Genomic DNA, 16,879 nt, shown 5'->3' with positions numbered 1-16,879 from the left:
CCCTGGCCCGAGGTGACCTTGAAAGAAAAAGCCGTGCGCCGAGTGCTATCCGCCGAGCTCGTAGATCTGCTGCTTTCAAACAAAGTGTGACGCCTCTACAATAACGGTGGTTCTCAAAGTGGATTCCGGGAACTCTGTGGGTTCCTTGAGGGGTGTCCAAATGGAGCCGTACAACTCTCTAAGGGCCCTATTAAGCAAGACGAAAAACCCATGCGGTAATACAGATTTCGCCCTCGCTCTGCGCCTTTTCGTATTATGGAAGCCGTGGTGAGCGCTCACTCATATGGAATACCACGTTCCTGCATAATTTAGCATTGGGGGAGTGTCCATATGTTAATTATTTTCGCTTTGCGCTAATTTGCTATTAAGCCCCTTGACCTAAAAACACTCAGCGCATACCGATTCCGCCTGGGTCTGACCACGTCTTAAAAGCAAAAAGCACTGTTTGATTTTACACTTGAGCGGCTCTGGAGTGCTGCTGGAGTGTTGCCATGTCTGTTTTCTTTTTCTGCAAAGTTGCTTGTAAATATTGGTAGTTGTGGTTGCTTTTCTTGTTTCTAAAGTGCTTATTTGGGCTTTCCTCCTAATGTTGTTTAAACCAGTGATCCTCACACAGCGACATTCCCATGTCAAGGACCCCCAGATGAATGCATTTGCCCAACTAAGCCAGTGACCCCCATGACAGATTTGTGTTTTTAAATGTTTCAATAACATTTTTCAAAAATATTCTTATTTTTTTCAAAGATTACTTTTGAAAATAGCAGATCTACCAGCTCACAATGCATCACATTCATTCATTAAAACAATGAACTCTGACTGCAGGGGGATATATATTTATAATGATCATTATAACAATGTGCAAGAAAATATGTAAAAAGAAGGAAGAACTTTATTCATTATTTATTTGTGGACAATCAAAATATGCTGGAAATTTTAATGTGGTGTCATTAAAAGGAATCTTGATATGGCAGACTCACTATCTAGAAAATAAAAACATGGCACTTCATTTAAAATAGGTTGCAGACCCCTGTTATATGCGATTCTTTAGGGAGTATGTTTATAGACCTATTTACTTGTTTCTATGAGACATGGCAACAGCAGGAGACGAGCTTTCTGGCTCAAACGTTCAAACGTTTAGATTGTAAAGGGTCATATATCGCTCATTTCTCAACCTTTAAAAAAAAATAAAACATCTCCATAATCACTGGGAAGTTAGCTTTCATATGCTGTATCACACCCGACTCAATTCTTCTTCAATAAAATGCTACGAGCGAAGACCATAACATTGGGGCCGCAGCAATACGCATGGCGCACGTATGGCATTTCAACTCATTCCTTCGTCGTGACTCGAATAAAATAAACGTTATTTTACTGGTGTTTTTCAATAGAAACAAATAAAGAGCGTGTGTGCAACAGTCAGTGCATATACGTGCATGCACTATAGGCTATATTTCCTCCTTGTCGCGATGGTGAGCTGAGCTCTTCACAGCCCGTTTGTCTTTCATATTATTCTTGTAATATTTGATATTATAAACACTCATGGTTCTCTCATTTCTCAACCGTTTTTTAAAATGTAAAAATCCCCATATTCCTTAGGAATCTTGCTTTCATTCGCTGTATGGTACATGGTTCTATTTTTATCGAATTAAACAATATCAAACGAACTTGTATGTTCGGGGGTTAGACGATTCTGGGAACATTACGCATGGATTGCCAATTTGCCAGCCAATGCTGCGTATCTACTCGCAGTTCCATTCCGATCAGGTATAGGTAGGTGCCATTTCAAAGTCTTAGTTATTCATTTATGAATCAAATCAACTAGAATAAAGATTTTTACAGCTGTTTTTCATGCTTAGAACAGAAACAAATTAAGTGATGATGTGCGTATATCTCCCTCCCTTAGCATATGGCTGCGCCGCTGTAATGACTTTCCAATGAAAACTGCAAGTTACTTAACAAAATAGACATAGGCCTACAAGCTATGCACATCATGGCTGTGACAGCTTGTGGATCTGTTCTTTTGAGGCATAAAGGTGACAGCATGCAGTGCAATATGAATAATTAACCCAAATGTGACAAAGTCATGTCATGTCTATGGTGCCAGTCTGCAGAAATGTAATACCACTTGCCGAAAAGGGCGCATTCCATGAGGACATCAGCTGGTGTCGTAAAGAGAATAGTACGGACATGTTCATTGGGTAAGCCTCAAAACTCCCTGAAACACTCCCATGACTAATTCAAGGCCGTTTTGCTCACACCACGGGGTGTCGAAAGCGCTTCTTACCTGGCCCATAATTGTAATATGACATTGCACCCGCCCCCACGTCTTAAAAACTGTAAAATTATATGTAATTAGATTCCACTTGCTTAATAGGGCCCTAACTCTTCTAAGTGCAAAGTCACACACATGGCCAGTCGGCAGGAGAGACAGGTTTATTTTCCCTTTTTACCTCCTTTATGATGAATTCCTGTTCTGTTCTTTGTCTATATAGAAGTGTCTATTTGTACGTCTCTAAATGTTTTGATGAAACTGGGAAAAGGGGGATGAATGGGAATGAACATGTACATATGACAGTCTTTGTAGCCTATCACACAGAAACCCCCAGCCAGGTGAGAGATCTAAACACTGGTGCTAGAGAAAAGCATAGCCAATGGCGCACTCTCCTGGGCCAGGTGTGCAACTGCAGATAAGTTCCCAACATGGTATGTGGCGTGTGAAGTGAAGTGAAACACGCCAATGGGAGACTACATGAACGGAGCAAGTGAAACAGAGACTTGGTGCATGTAAAAAAGAAAAGAAAATCAGTATTCTGAAGTTTGTCTGTCAATAATTGTATATTAATAGTATAGCTAAATCTGATTTAACGGTATTATGGTTGTGAGCTTGTAGATCGGCTAATGTCCCAGTTCAAAGGTAAGTAATGTTCAAAGGTACGGGACAATTCTAGTCTTTCTTATCAATCAATGGAAGGGATGGAACCAGATCATTTAAAATCCTGGCTATGCCAATAAAGGAAACTAGAAGCTTTTTTTGTTTGTCTTCCTTTCATAATGCAGCAGCATAGATAGCAAAACATTTAAAAAAAATAGACAGCAGGCATTTTCTTCCTCTTTTCCGCTGTGGACCTGTCCCACAGGGAGTCACTGAGGGACAGAGGAGGAACCTGGCTAGAAGAAGGATGGGGAGGAGAGGGGTGGAGCCAGGGACCAGAGAGGGTCGAAGGCCATTGTTAAATCATCATTTAGTATTTATTTTTTAAACAATACTGTGGTGCCCAGACTTCTAACTCTCTCAACGGTTCAATTACTGTGAAACATCGGCATTATACAGTTATAGCCTACTGTAGTCTCCCATTGGCGTGTTTCACTTCACTTCACACACCACATACCGGTTCCTATTAAGCAAGTGGAATCTAATTACATATAATTTTACAGTTTTTAAGACGTGGGGGCGTGTGCAATGTCATATTACAATTATGGGCCAGGTAAGAAGCGCTTTCGACACCCCGTGGTGTGAGCAAAACGGCCTTGAATTAGTCATGGGAGTGTTTCAGGGACTTTTGAGGCTTACCCAATGAACATGTCCGTACTATTCTCTTTACGACACCAGCTGATGTCCTCATGGAATGCGCCCTTTTCGGCAAGTGGTATTACATTTCTGCAGACTGGCACCATAGACATGACATGACTTTGTCACATTTGGGTTAATTATTCCTATTGCACTGCATGCTGTCACCTTTATGCCTCAAAAGAACAGATCCACAAGCTGTCACAGCCATGATGTGCATAGCTTGTAGGCCTATGTCTCTATTTTGTTAAGTAACTTGCAGTGTTCATTGGAAAGTCATTACAGCGGCGCAGCCATATGCTAAGGGAGGGAGATATACGCACATCATCACTTCATTTGTTTCTGTTCTAAGCATGAAAAACAGCTGTAAAAATCTTTATTCTAGTTCATTTGATTCATAAATGAATAACTAAGCCTTTGAAATGGCACCTACCTAAACCTTTCAGATCGGAATGGAACTGCGAGTAGATACGCAGCATTGGCTGGCAAATTGGCAATCCATGCGTAATGTTCCCAGAATCGTCTAACCCCCGAACATACAAGTTCGTTTGATATTGTTTAATTCGATAAAAATAGAACCATATACCATACAGCGAATGAAAGCAAGATTCCTAAGGAATGTGGGGATTTTTACATTTTAAAAAACGGCTGAGAAATGAGAGAACCATGAGTGTTTATAATATCAAATATTATAAGAATAATATGAAAGACAAACGGGCTGTGAAGAGCTCAGCTCACCATCCCGACAAGGAGGAAATATAGCCTATAGTGCATGCACGTATATGCACTGACTGTTGCACACACGCTCTTTATTTGTTTCTATTGAAAAACACCAGTAAAATAACGTTTATTTTATTTTATTTCATTCGAGTCACGACGAAGGAATGAGTTGAAATGCCATACGTGCGCCATGCGTATTGCTGCGGCCCCAATGTTATGGTCTTCGCTCGTAGCATTTTATTGAAGAAGAATTGAGTCGGGTGTGATACAGTGTATGAAAGCAAACTTCCCAGTGATTAAGGAGATGTTTTAATTTTTAAAAAAGGTTTAGAAATGAGCGATATATGACCCTTTATAATCTCAACGAGAAAGCCAGAAAGATCGCTGTTGCCATGTCTCATAGAAACAAGTAAATAGGTCTATAAACATACTCCCAAAAGAATCGCATATAACAGGGGTCTACAACCTATTTTAAATGAAGTGCCATGTTTTTATTTTCTAGATAGTGAGTCTGCCATATCAAGATTCCTTTTAATGACACCACATTAAAATTTCCAGCATATTTTGATTGTCCACAAATATAAAGTTCTTCCTTATTTTTACATATTTTCTTGCACATTGTTATAATGATCATTATAAATATATATCCCCCTGCAGTCAGAGTTCATTGTTTTAATGAATGAATGTGATGCATTGTGAGCTGGTAGATCTGCTATTTTCAAAAGTAATCTTTGAAAAAAGTGACAATAAGAATATTTTTGAAAAATGTTATTGAAACATTTAAAAACACAAATCTGTCATGGGGGTCACTGGCTTAGTTGGGCAAATGCATTCATCTGGGGGTCCTTGACATGGGAATGTCGCTGTGTGAGGATCACTGGTTTAAACAACATTAGGAGAAAAGCCCAAATAAGCACTTTAGAAACAAGAAAAGCAACCACAACTACCAATATTTACAAGCAACTGTGCAGAAAAAGAAGCCGCTTATAATAAACAGCAAACAGACATGGCAACACTCCAGCAGCACTCCAGAGCCGCTCAAGTGTAAAATCAAACAGTGCTTTTTGCTTTTAAGACGTGGTCAGACCCAGGCGGAATCGGTATGCGCTGAGTGTTTTTAGGTCAAGGGGCTTAATAGAAAATAGCGCAAAGCGAAAATAATTAACATATGGACACTCCCCCAATGCTAAATTATGCAGGAACGTGGTATTCCATATGAGTGAGCGCTCACCACGGCTTCCATAATACGAAAAGGCGCAGAGCGAGGGCGAAATCTGTATTACCGCATGGGTTTTTCGTCTTGCTTAATAGGGCCCACCATGTTGGGAACTTATCTTTTTGCACACCTGAGTTGCACACCTGGCCCAGGAGAGTGCGCCATTGGCTATGCTTTTCTCTAGCACCAGTGTTTAGATCTCTCACCTGGCTGGGGGTTTCTGTGTGATAGGCTACAAAGACTGTCATATGTACATGTTTGCCCTCTAGTATCAAAGTTAGTTGAACTTTTCCTAATCAACTTCACAGTAGGATATGTGCAATATACAACAATAACAGATATCCATTTTGTATGACTATGAAATCTAACTAAAACCAAAGGCCTACATTTTAGGGCATTTGAAAGAAATACAATAAACAAGGTTCAAGGTTGTACTTTATTTTTTACATCTTGTGTACAGGTACATAAGCTTTTTTTGTTTGTCTTCCTTTCATAATGCAGCAGCATAGATAGCAAAACATTTAAAAAAAATGCACAGCAAGCATTTTCTTCCTCTTTTCCGCTGTGGACCTGTCCCACAGGGAGTCACTGAGGGACAGAGGAGGAACCTGGCTGGAAGAAGGATGGGGAGGAGAGGGGTGGAGGGACCAGAGGGGGTCGAAGGCCATTGTTAAATCATCATTTAGTATTTATTTTTTAAACAATACTGTGGTGCCCAGACGTCTAACTCTCTCAACGGTTCAATTACTGTGAAACATCGGCATTATACAGTTATAGCCTACTGTAGTCTACCTGGCCTAACCTTTTCACAAAAGAAGGCTTAGAGAATCATACAGTATTATAAATCAGAAGTAACCTGTATGCCTAACCAAAGGCTTATTGTACTCAGCTAGGGACAGTGTGGGACTGTGGGTGTGGCTGAGCTTGGAGCTCTCTCTGCATTCTGAAGGAACATACAACAAGTGGGTGGACTTCTGCTCCACACAGGATGAGCCATATGAGCTAATACTATCTAAATATCACACCTCTGCAGGGGGTGGAAGACCCTGGCCGTGGAATGTGTGGGACTACAAGTGTGGAAAAACATGCACAAAAACAAAATAAATCAAAAATCAAACCGTAATGAGTATATAGTATAGTGTAATATGAATGTTAAGATAATATACAGTGTAGTAATATAGTGTCATATTTCTAATCCATGTCTTTACTGTTTAGTTCCATGGGTGAATATAGTTTAACCCCAAATCAACATTAAATTAATTAATACCTTTATTGCACAGTCAACTCATGTTTTAGTGCTTAAGAAGACTGAAACTTCTGCTCACATGCTGCTTTGCCTGTTGTGGTGGAAGAAGTCTCTGAAGACTAATAAATGTATTTTGAGCCTGTAGATCAGCTATTTTCTTTGTACTTTCACTTGTGCTTTACATAATAGAAATAGAAAAATATTTCTATTAATGATACTATTCCATTTTTTCAAAACCTTGCATCTATAAGTGCCTAAAAAAACACACACACACACACACACACACACACAGTAAATAAAGAAAATATATTAAACACCAAGAATAAACACACTTAAACACCAAGAATACACACTCTTAAACCCCAAGAATACACACACTTAAACCCCAATAATATACACACACACACACACACACTTGCTGGGCCTGGTTTCAAACGTTGAGTCTTTTTTCAGCCAGCCAGACCTCCACAGACTTGCACTCGTGCATGGTGCAAAAGCACCCAGAGCCACGGAGAAAGCTGTGTCCATAGTCTTTGTTCTTTGGCTGTCCGCACAGCCAACACAAACAGCTATTACCGTAGCTCCTACCGCGCTTCACTCTCCAGGCGGTGGTCCTCGGAAGCCTGGAATCGTCAGCCCCCCGTTCCTTCAGCCACTTGACCCTGCCCGCCTGGTTCATGTCTGTGATTGGGCAATAGTATTCGCCCTTGAAATAGGCATGGCCCGTCTCTGCCTTCCTAGCAAGGCCACATTCAGTGCAGGGGTCACCGGCCTTCTGCCCTCCATTGGTGTGCTGCGCGAGGACCGCCCTGTCCTTCTCCTCCCTTTTCTTCCTCCTGTAGATGGTGCATCTTGTGGGGAGAGCAGAGGAGGAGGAATGTGGCCTTGACGGACCAGCCTGTGATGGACCAGCTTCGGGCAATGCGTCCTCTTCTCCAAGGCGGCCTGAATGAAGTACAGAGTAGTGAGATGACAATAAGATTACATAAGGCTAAAATTTAATTGTAGTGAGTGAGTGAGTGAGTGAGTGAGTGAGTGTACCTTTCATTTGTTCGACTGCCGATGATTTGGCTTCGCGTGGCAGAGCTTCAGGAAGATATATGATGAAATTAAATACTTTAGACAGTAGGCACTTAGGAGTACACATCAAACAATAACACGCTCTAATATATACACACCATGTCTGGGTTTCTTTTCCGAGCTGGAGGAGCTGGTTGAGGTGGATTCGTCATAGTCCACTATAACACAGAAAATTGGAAGTCTCATCACAACAGGCAGCTTTTCAGAGCTGGTTGAGGTGGAGTCATCAGAGTCGACTATAATAGAGAAAATTGGAAGTGTCATCTTAACCACAAAAGGCATCAAACTGTAAAAATAGCTGATCTACCACTATATCACTATACCTATTTCACATGCTCACAATGTTATAATATTCACCTATTCTGTTTGTTTTGAAGGACCTTTTCCTGCCGGAGCTTTTCATAACCACAGAGGGCGGGAGGCAGTCTGTGTCAACTGTAATAGAGACATTTTTAATTTTGTTAGGCTTTTTACACACACGCACACATCAAACTGTGAAAATATCTGATCTATGCTCACAATACCATTATGAAATAATTTGAATGCCATTTGTTATTTTTTAAATAAACACTGAAACATGATTTGACTGTAAAGCTATAGCCAATAAATATTTATTGTACCTTGTGAAGTCTGTTTTGTATACTCCTTTGCATACTCCTTATTAGGGCACCACAGATTTCCTGTAGATGTAGATATGTAATGTCATAAACCCTTTCTGTACTGACGCTACCATACACACACATACAGCGAGAGAACATAGAATTTGCATTGTATTTCTATATTAAAATAGGGAAATTGAAACAAACCTGCACAAAAAGCACACGCTAGTCTGAACAGACTGACGGTGCACGTCTTCATCTTCATCATGTTCGTTTTCAGATCTGCTGGAAGATAATAGAATATATTTTTCATTATAGACACACACACTGTAACAATGCAGATCTTCATCAGTCACATACATACATCTTGGAACCACACTGCTCTCTTCAACCATCTTCTGTCCTTCTCCCTGGTCCATCGTCAGTGCAGTGAGAAACTTCTAATAACTGTCTCAATTTAAAGGCCCCAGAAGGATGACCCTCCCTGTTCTCCACACAGCAGGAGGTTGAGAAGGAGATAACATGAAAGCCATCGTTTGTGTTGTGTCAACAGCTAGGGTACCATTGAATCCCTCAATTAGCTTTTAAAATTAAGTATGTGGTATTTCCTGCTACAGTGCAGTTTTGCAAAGGCAAACACATCTGATGTCATTTTACATGATATAATTTGTATAGCAACTCTTATTGACAATAATCAGTAGATCAAAGGGCGACCAAAAGCTCACCTTTCCCTCTTTCTATTTTGCAGGTGAAGTCTTATAGGTGATAACAAAGTTTATTACATGGCTTGGTTGAATGCTTGATTCTGATTGGTCAATCGCTTAATTCAGCGGTGAGTTATCTCATGATAATGACCGCTCCGCTGTATAATGACCGCTGCCTAATCAAACCCTCTGAGCACCACCAGCTGCGCGGCTGCGCCCGCTTGATTTACTGCCGTTTCCAACATAACAGCCATGTAAACACACACACTACTGACACACAATGTAATTTACAGCTAAACATTGCTCTTAAAAATGTTTTTGAAAACATTTGAGCGAGAAATAGACGAAGCAGCTGGACCCGAAAATGGATTCTATTTGATCAACTCACTTCCTTGTTTTCCGACAGTGCTTCAGCCCTGCAGCTGGGCAGACGCAGCCAGCGCGAAGTTATGGAATACTTTTTTTGTTGTGTTTTGGATCAATGGATTAATTTATGTTAGTTAGCCATGTAATAAGCGGGATAATATCTGGCTAGGTGGTCATTGTCGGGAGATAATTCACCTTCAGGGAGTGTAACCACCTCGGCTTCGCCTCGGTGGTTAAACTCCCTGTCGGTGAATTATCTCCCGACAATGACCACCTAGCCAGATATTATCCCTTACATAACCAATGCTAACCATAACATACCATGCATGTCCTCCTTCTCTCCTCTATCCCCAGACGAGGTCCTGAAACTAGTCACATCCACTAGACCTACCACCTGTCCTCTTGACCCCGCCCCGTCTCCAATCTTCCAGACCATCGCACCTGACCTGCTCCCCTTCATCACCTCCATTATCAACACCTCATTAACCTCAGGCTGTGTCCCATCTGCCTTCAAGTCAGCCAGGGTATCACCACTCCTCAAAAAACCAACTCTTGACCCCTCAGATGTCAAGAACTACAGACCGGTATCACTCCTTTCCTTTCTTTCCAAAACCCTTGAACGTGTTGTCTCTAACCAGCTTTCTCTCCATCTCTCACAGAACAACCTGCTGGATCCCAACCAGTCAGGATTCAAGAAGGCACACTCCACGGAAACTGCACTCCTCGCAGTCACAGAAGCACTACATGCTGCCCAGGCTGCTTCCCACTCTGCAGTCCTGATTCTCCTAGATCTATCGGCGGCATTTGACACAGTGAACCACCAGCTGCTCCTAGGCACCCTAGCTGATCTAGGCATCGGCGGGACGGCGCTGAAGTGGTTCTCCTCCTACCTCTCTGACCGGACTTACCAGGTTTCTTGGAAAGGTTTGCTATCATTCCCCCGCACCCTCCAAACTGGGGTCCCACAGGGATCTGTACTTGGTCCCCTCCTCTTCTCACTGTACACTAAATCCCTTGGCACCATCATCTCTGCTCACAATATATCCTATCACTGCTATGCCGATGACACACAACTGTTTCTATCCTTCCCCCCCTCTGCCACCCAGGTAGAAGAACGCATCACTGCATGCCTGGCTGACATCTCACAGTGGATGTCTTCCAACCACCTCAAGCTGAACCCAGACAAGACTGAGCTTCTGTTCTTCCCAGCTAAGTCCTGCCCTATGCGGGAGCTAACTATCTCCGTAGACAACGCCCTGGTAAAGTCTGTCCCGACAGCCAGGAACCTTGGTGTTGTCCTGGACAGTCAGCTCTCGTTCAAAACACACATCACAGCTGTCACTAGATCCTGTAGGTTTACACTCTACAACATACGACGAATTAGACCGTTCCTCACCCAGGAGTCAGCCCAGCTCCTAATCCAGACAACAGTCTTGTCAAAACTTGACTATTGTAACTCCCTCCTTACTGGCCTACCGGCATGTGCACTTAAGCCCCTCCAACTGATCCAAAATGCCGCAGCCCGCTTGGTCTTCAACCAGCCAAAATTCTCACACGTCACCCCCCTTCTCCGCTCCCTCCATTGGCTCCCGGTCGCTGCCCGCACAGAATACAAAACTCTGATGCTGGCATTCAAAGCAACCAAAGGCATGGCCCCCCCATATCTCACAAGTATGATCGTACCCTACAAACCCTCCCGCGCACTCAGATCAGCCAACGCAGGGAAGCTGGAGGTACCTTCACTAAAAACGCCGGGACAACGCTCCACACGTCCCAAACTCTTCTCCCTTCTGGCTCCAAAACTATGGAATGCACTTCCCATCACAGTCAGAACTGCAGCCTCACTCCCAATCTTCCGCCGTAGTCTGAAAATCCACCTCTTCAGACTCCACCATGGCCCGTAGCACTTGCCCTAGCCTAGCCCCTTAGATAGCACACTATGTAGACTTAGATAGTATTTTAAACAGACTTATAGCTTGTTACGTAGACAGCTCTAGAATTGCACTTCATGTAGTCATAGCACTTTATAGTACACATGTATAATATATTATATAGTATAGTATAGCATATATAGTTTACATATATACTCCACTGTTACGTTCTTAGTCTACGCATGATTCATGATAACTACGTTTTTTATATATGTGATGTATGCCATGCTTTTGTTATTGCTTAATGTAAGTCGCTCTGGATTAAGAGCGTCTGCTAAATGCCTAAATTGTAAATTGTATAGGGGGCACATAATCAGGGAAGATCTATGTGATGATGATGATGATGATGATGATGATGTGCGCCAGTGCTGTAAGCTACATGGGCAAGCCAACATGCTGGCACAAAAGTTTTATATGTGTACAGACAATGTTAAAATAGCTAATAACTAGTGTGACTAGTAATGTACCCACCTTTCATGCTGTACTGAGGAATTCTATGATTAGATTCATGTGTAGACTGAAGGAATCAAGGAATGTATTAATTATGGCCTTAACAGGGATCACACAGAGTGATACAATCTTTGTCATGTTTCTGGAAACACTGGAGGCAATGTTTATGTGTTTAATTGACAAGGACTGTCTGGAGTGAAAATAGCCTGATACAGATAGGCTATCTCTGTGTTGTTTTGTTTTTGTTGTTTTGACTGTGTCTTGTTTTTCCCTGTTGTTTGTAGATGGATCCATTGTGTCTGAAATAAAGTTTTCAATCAATTACCCACAGTTTGAATAGTGTTGAATTAAAGCTGCAATTAATACAGGCCATTCAGAAAAAATAACATTCAACTCTGGTTATCACACAAGGTCACAAGGTCGGCACAAATTGAATTGATGCAAATTAAGTATTTTATTATTATGAAGCACATTTCCAAGGGATTGGCCATGCTGTGTACATTGTACAACAGCTAGTGCATAGTTGATAATTAACATATAAATACATAATAAATAAATAATAATAAACAGTGCAAACAATAATAAACGAAAACATATATACAGTCATATACAGTCGATCAGTGCGTCATAATAAAGTGAATTACTGCGTCTCATCAAGGAAAAACAAGACAAATAAGGTCAACAGTGCAAAACCAAACAAAAACAAGTGGTCCAAATATCACTGCAAGAATGCATGAGAACCTTTCAGCGCACAAAGGACTCTCACACCTGCGAATTGGGAGGGAGAATCTCTTTCCTTCCCGCAGTTGCTGCAGTTGCTGGAGTACTCAATTATCTCAGTCTAGATGGATGGGGTGGGAGGAGGAATTCATCAGGATCGTTTCCAGCTTAGTTGCAGTTCTCACCCCCCCCCCCCATATCTTTGAATATATATTCAAAGATTTGCACACATTTGCAAAATAAAAAAGCAGATCTACAAGCTCTTAGCTCATAATCTAATGTTGTGGTAGTTGTACCGTTAACATAATTGGAGCTTGAAGGAAGTATAACCCCAATCTATGTAATTGTCATGTTATTATGAAATATCACAATGCAATGTTTCCCGCCATCATCTGGCCGTGCTGTGTACAGTCAATCATCGTATTAAACACAATATGTTATAGATGACACCTCCATGATAAAACATGAACAACATGTGAATTATGGCCATGTAATTATGGCCATGTACTTCTTGAAACACTTGTGTCTTACAACTTTAAATGAACTTTTTTCAATATCCAAACTATGTTCTAAGAACTCTTCAATGTTACTGTGCACTGGCAACATCAATTCAGTGGAATTACAGTCCTGCACTAATAATCAAAGTCCCTCTTGTTCTTTACAAGCTCCCCCCTCTGGGATCAATAAAGTTAAGCCAGCACAACGCCTATTCAGAATACAATAAAGTACAAATTCATGTTTGCATGTGAGCTGAATGTGGTTTCATGTTTAGCACACTCTCTGGAAGTCATACGTATAGTGAATATTACTTACACACTTTCCTTGACTTTTCAACAAGCCCTGGGGTTTTTCAAATAATTGAGCATTGCTTTGGTTTAACAAGCAACAACAACAATTATTTAAATAGCATTTTCTAATGTTTTGGGGCAGCTGTACTGCTACTCGTGAACAGAATTAGACCTTGAACTAAAACAATAAATTATAACCACATCTCCCCCCCATCGTTCAAAGCACCTTTTTTAACTCACTGATGCCTGTGTCCCAAGCGATGACACCAGTTACACAAGTAGCTGTGTACATTGCCCTATGGAATGGAATGGACCGATGTTAGTCTGGTGTCTCTTCTCAGACCTGCCTGCCATGGATGCTCCTACGCAGTAGAGCTCTGAGCGTCCTCAACACACACAAGCCTCCATACCTCTTCAAGGTCTCGGTCCACATGGAGGGGAACAGGAACTATATACAAGGGGGGAACGTCCATGACCACCCAGCGAAGTGACTCAGTGTCCTATGCGCACATCACCACTATTAGCGTCTCTCATGTCTGCCAGCCACTGTGATGCACTCTTCCCAGGGTGCAGCGTAGGGAGGACACGGAGGCCCAGGGAAGAGGGACAGTACAGTACGTGTCCCAGTAGTCTGTGTGTGTGGGGGGGGGGGGGGGGGGGGGGGGGGGCAGTGTGGCAGGGCAGCTGGCAGAATGGGCACTGGGGTGGGCCATCTTCGCTGGGTGGCCAGGCGTGTAAAAAAAAAAGAAAGAAAGAAAAAACAAAAAAAACAAAAAACAGCAGGGCTTGCTTGCTGGCTGGCCCTTTGTCTGTCTGGCTGTCTGTCTGGCTGGCTGGGTGGGTGGCTGGCTGGCTGGCTGGGTGGCTGGCTGGCTGGGTGGCTGGCTGGCTGGGTGGCTGGCTGGCTGGCTGGGTGGCTGGCTGGGTGGCTGGCTGGGTGGGTGGGTGGGTGGGTGGCTTCACTCTGCATGAACAAAAGGTTTACAAATAGATGAGAGGCAATGTCACAGATATTTGTGATTAGCTGTTTTTATACCAAACACATTGAAAAGATGACATTATGGACAAATTAGGCCAACTTACTTTTAGGCTCAGCAGCCCTCTTCTCAGCCAGCCATTCCTCCACCGAGCGGCCTCCGGTCCTTGAGCAGTAGTGCTCTGTCTTGTACCGGCTGTGGCCATTGTCTTTGGTCTTGGGCAGGCCACAGCTCTTACAGATCCGCTGCACGTTCTGTCGGGGGTCCTTGACGACCAAGCCTCTGGCTCTGTCCTTCTCCACCTCCTCCATCCTCCTCTTCCGATAAAAGAGGGTGGTGTGTGGAGTGGAGGAGCCAGGGGTGGCAGCAGCAGCAGTAGCAGCAGCAGCACCAGGACGGATATGAACAGGAGGATGAGAACGAAGAGGAGCAAGAGGACGAAGAGGAGGAGCAGCAGGAGGAGGAGCAATAAAGGAGAGGAGTAATAGAGGAGCAGGAGGACCAGATGCTGTCGTTACCGTTGCTGCAGCAACAGGAGGAGCAGCAGCAGCAGCAGCAGCAACAGGAGGAGCAGGAGGAGCAGCAACAGGAGGAGCAGCAGCAGCAGCAGGAGCAGCAGCAGCAGGACCTCTTGTTCCCCTCCTCACTGCCAGACCAGTGGTGTCCACTGGCAGGTGGAAGGTGAACGGCTGGTCTGGCTGCACCGCCTCCTTCTGCAGCCGTTTGGCTGCTGGAAGCTCCTCAGCTGCAGTGAGGCCAGCGCTCGGCCCGGGCACGGATATGGAGATGACGTCCCTGCTCATCTCATCGCTCCTCTTGTTATACCTGATGTAAATGAATACTTATTGTATTAAAATTATTGTTCAATTGCTAACATTCTTCTGTCACCTTTTGATCAGCTAGATGAGGCATGTCTTACCACTGGCGAACGGTGCGCTCGTTCACATTGTACAGCTGCATCGGGGCATCTCTTTTGAGGGTGTCACAGCTGAGCACCAGCTGGGCTATTCTGTGGTACACCCTCACAATGAGATCCCACCGATACAGCTGCTTATTCCACACCTTCTTGGCGGTGTAGTGGAAGCGCGTCAGCTCTAGGAGGATGGCCGTCACCAGCCTGCTGGCATCAGGGGACCCAGCAGAACCTGCCCCCTTTCCCAGGACGGAGCTGGACACAAAGAAATGTTGCGTGTTAGATAAATAAATACAATAAATACAAAGCACATTTTTAGATATACATGCAGCTAACAGCTATCACTCACCGCTTCAGACTGTCCACGCCAGCAATGGAGGCCTTCCGCCCGGTCTTACCAGCCTTGAACATGCCCTTGTTCAGGCTGTCGGGGGAAGGACACCGGCGCCTTGTCCCTGGCAGACAGTTTCTGCCAGAGGGCAGTCATTACAGCCGCTTGGCTGGGCCGCACATAGGCCGAGTTGCGCAGCCTCACCACCTCCTTGGCGAGGTGCACAACATGATGGTACCCGGGGTGACCATCAGGCCCGATTACGTCCTGCGACAGAGGCCATAAAAAAACGCCATGAAGTCAAATTGACTGCAAACATTTATGATAAAGAATAAATGGATGAAATACATTGATCTGTTCACCTCCTCCTCCTCCACGGCAGTTTGGAGAAGCTGGTGGTGGTGCTCGAGGTGCTCCAGGGAGAGTGCCTGCTGCAGCTCATCCTCAAAACCCTCGTCTGCCTCCTCCATCCAGGTCTCGTCCACCAGCTCGTCTGCCGCGGGTGGAGCGTCGGGGTCTCTGCCAGTGTCCTCCAGCACTGCGCCCGTCTGGGAATACAGGTACTCCACCCCGATGAGTTCCCCTGAACACATCACAACACAGTGAAATCAGTTCACTTGGCACAAGACAGTGAGGACAAAATGAAAGCACCTGTCCTCAATATGTTACCTGTGTACTCCCTGGGCTGGGTGTAGTTCTCCACCAGGATCTGACCCATCAATGCCTGCGTGAGCTGGGCAAAGCCATGCTGCAGCTTGGCACTGTAGGCAAAGAAAATCAAGTATGTTCATATAGCACTTTACACACCCAGAGACAGTATTAAAGGGTGTGTGTGTGTGTGTGTGTGTGTGTGTGTGTGTGTGTGTGTGTGTGTGTGTGTGTGTGTGTGTGTGTGTGTGTGTGTGTGTGCGCGTGCGTACTTGTAGCAACGCAGGTTGGAGCTTCGGCCACCCTCCACTGCATCCCTGCCACGGTCCTCATTCCACCTGGCCAACCCCTCCAGCAGGTAGACCTGAAAGTGGAGGCCGTTGGCTGAGTAGCCTGGAACATGGAGTAGGTTGGGGTTATAAAACATTAATATAAAGCCGGCAACATGCTTTTATCCTTTCTGTAATGGCTGCTTTATACTATGTTGCAGATCATGTCTCACGTCCAAACTAGCTGATCTACAAGTCCCTAGTAGATTGTCTATTTGTCCATTTTCAATGTGAGAAACATGCACACAGCTAAGAATAGGTCAGACATAAGTTGACAACACTTACCTGGAATG

Source organism: Electrona antarctica (genome assembly GCF_951216825.1).
Source record: "Electrona antarctica genome assembly, contig: scaffold_126, whole genome shotgun sequence".
NCBI classification, from domain to species: Eukaryota; Metazoa; Chordata; class Actinopteri; order Myctophiformes; family Myctophidae; genus Electrona; species Electrona antarctica.
Note: the sequence above shows the minus strand (reverse complement) of the source record.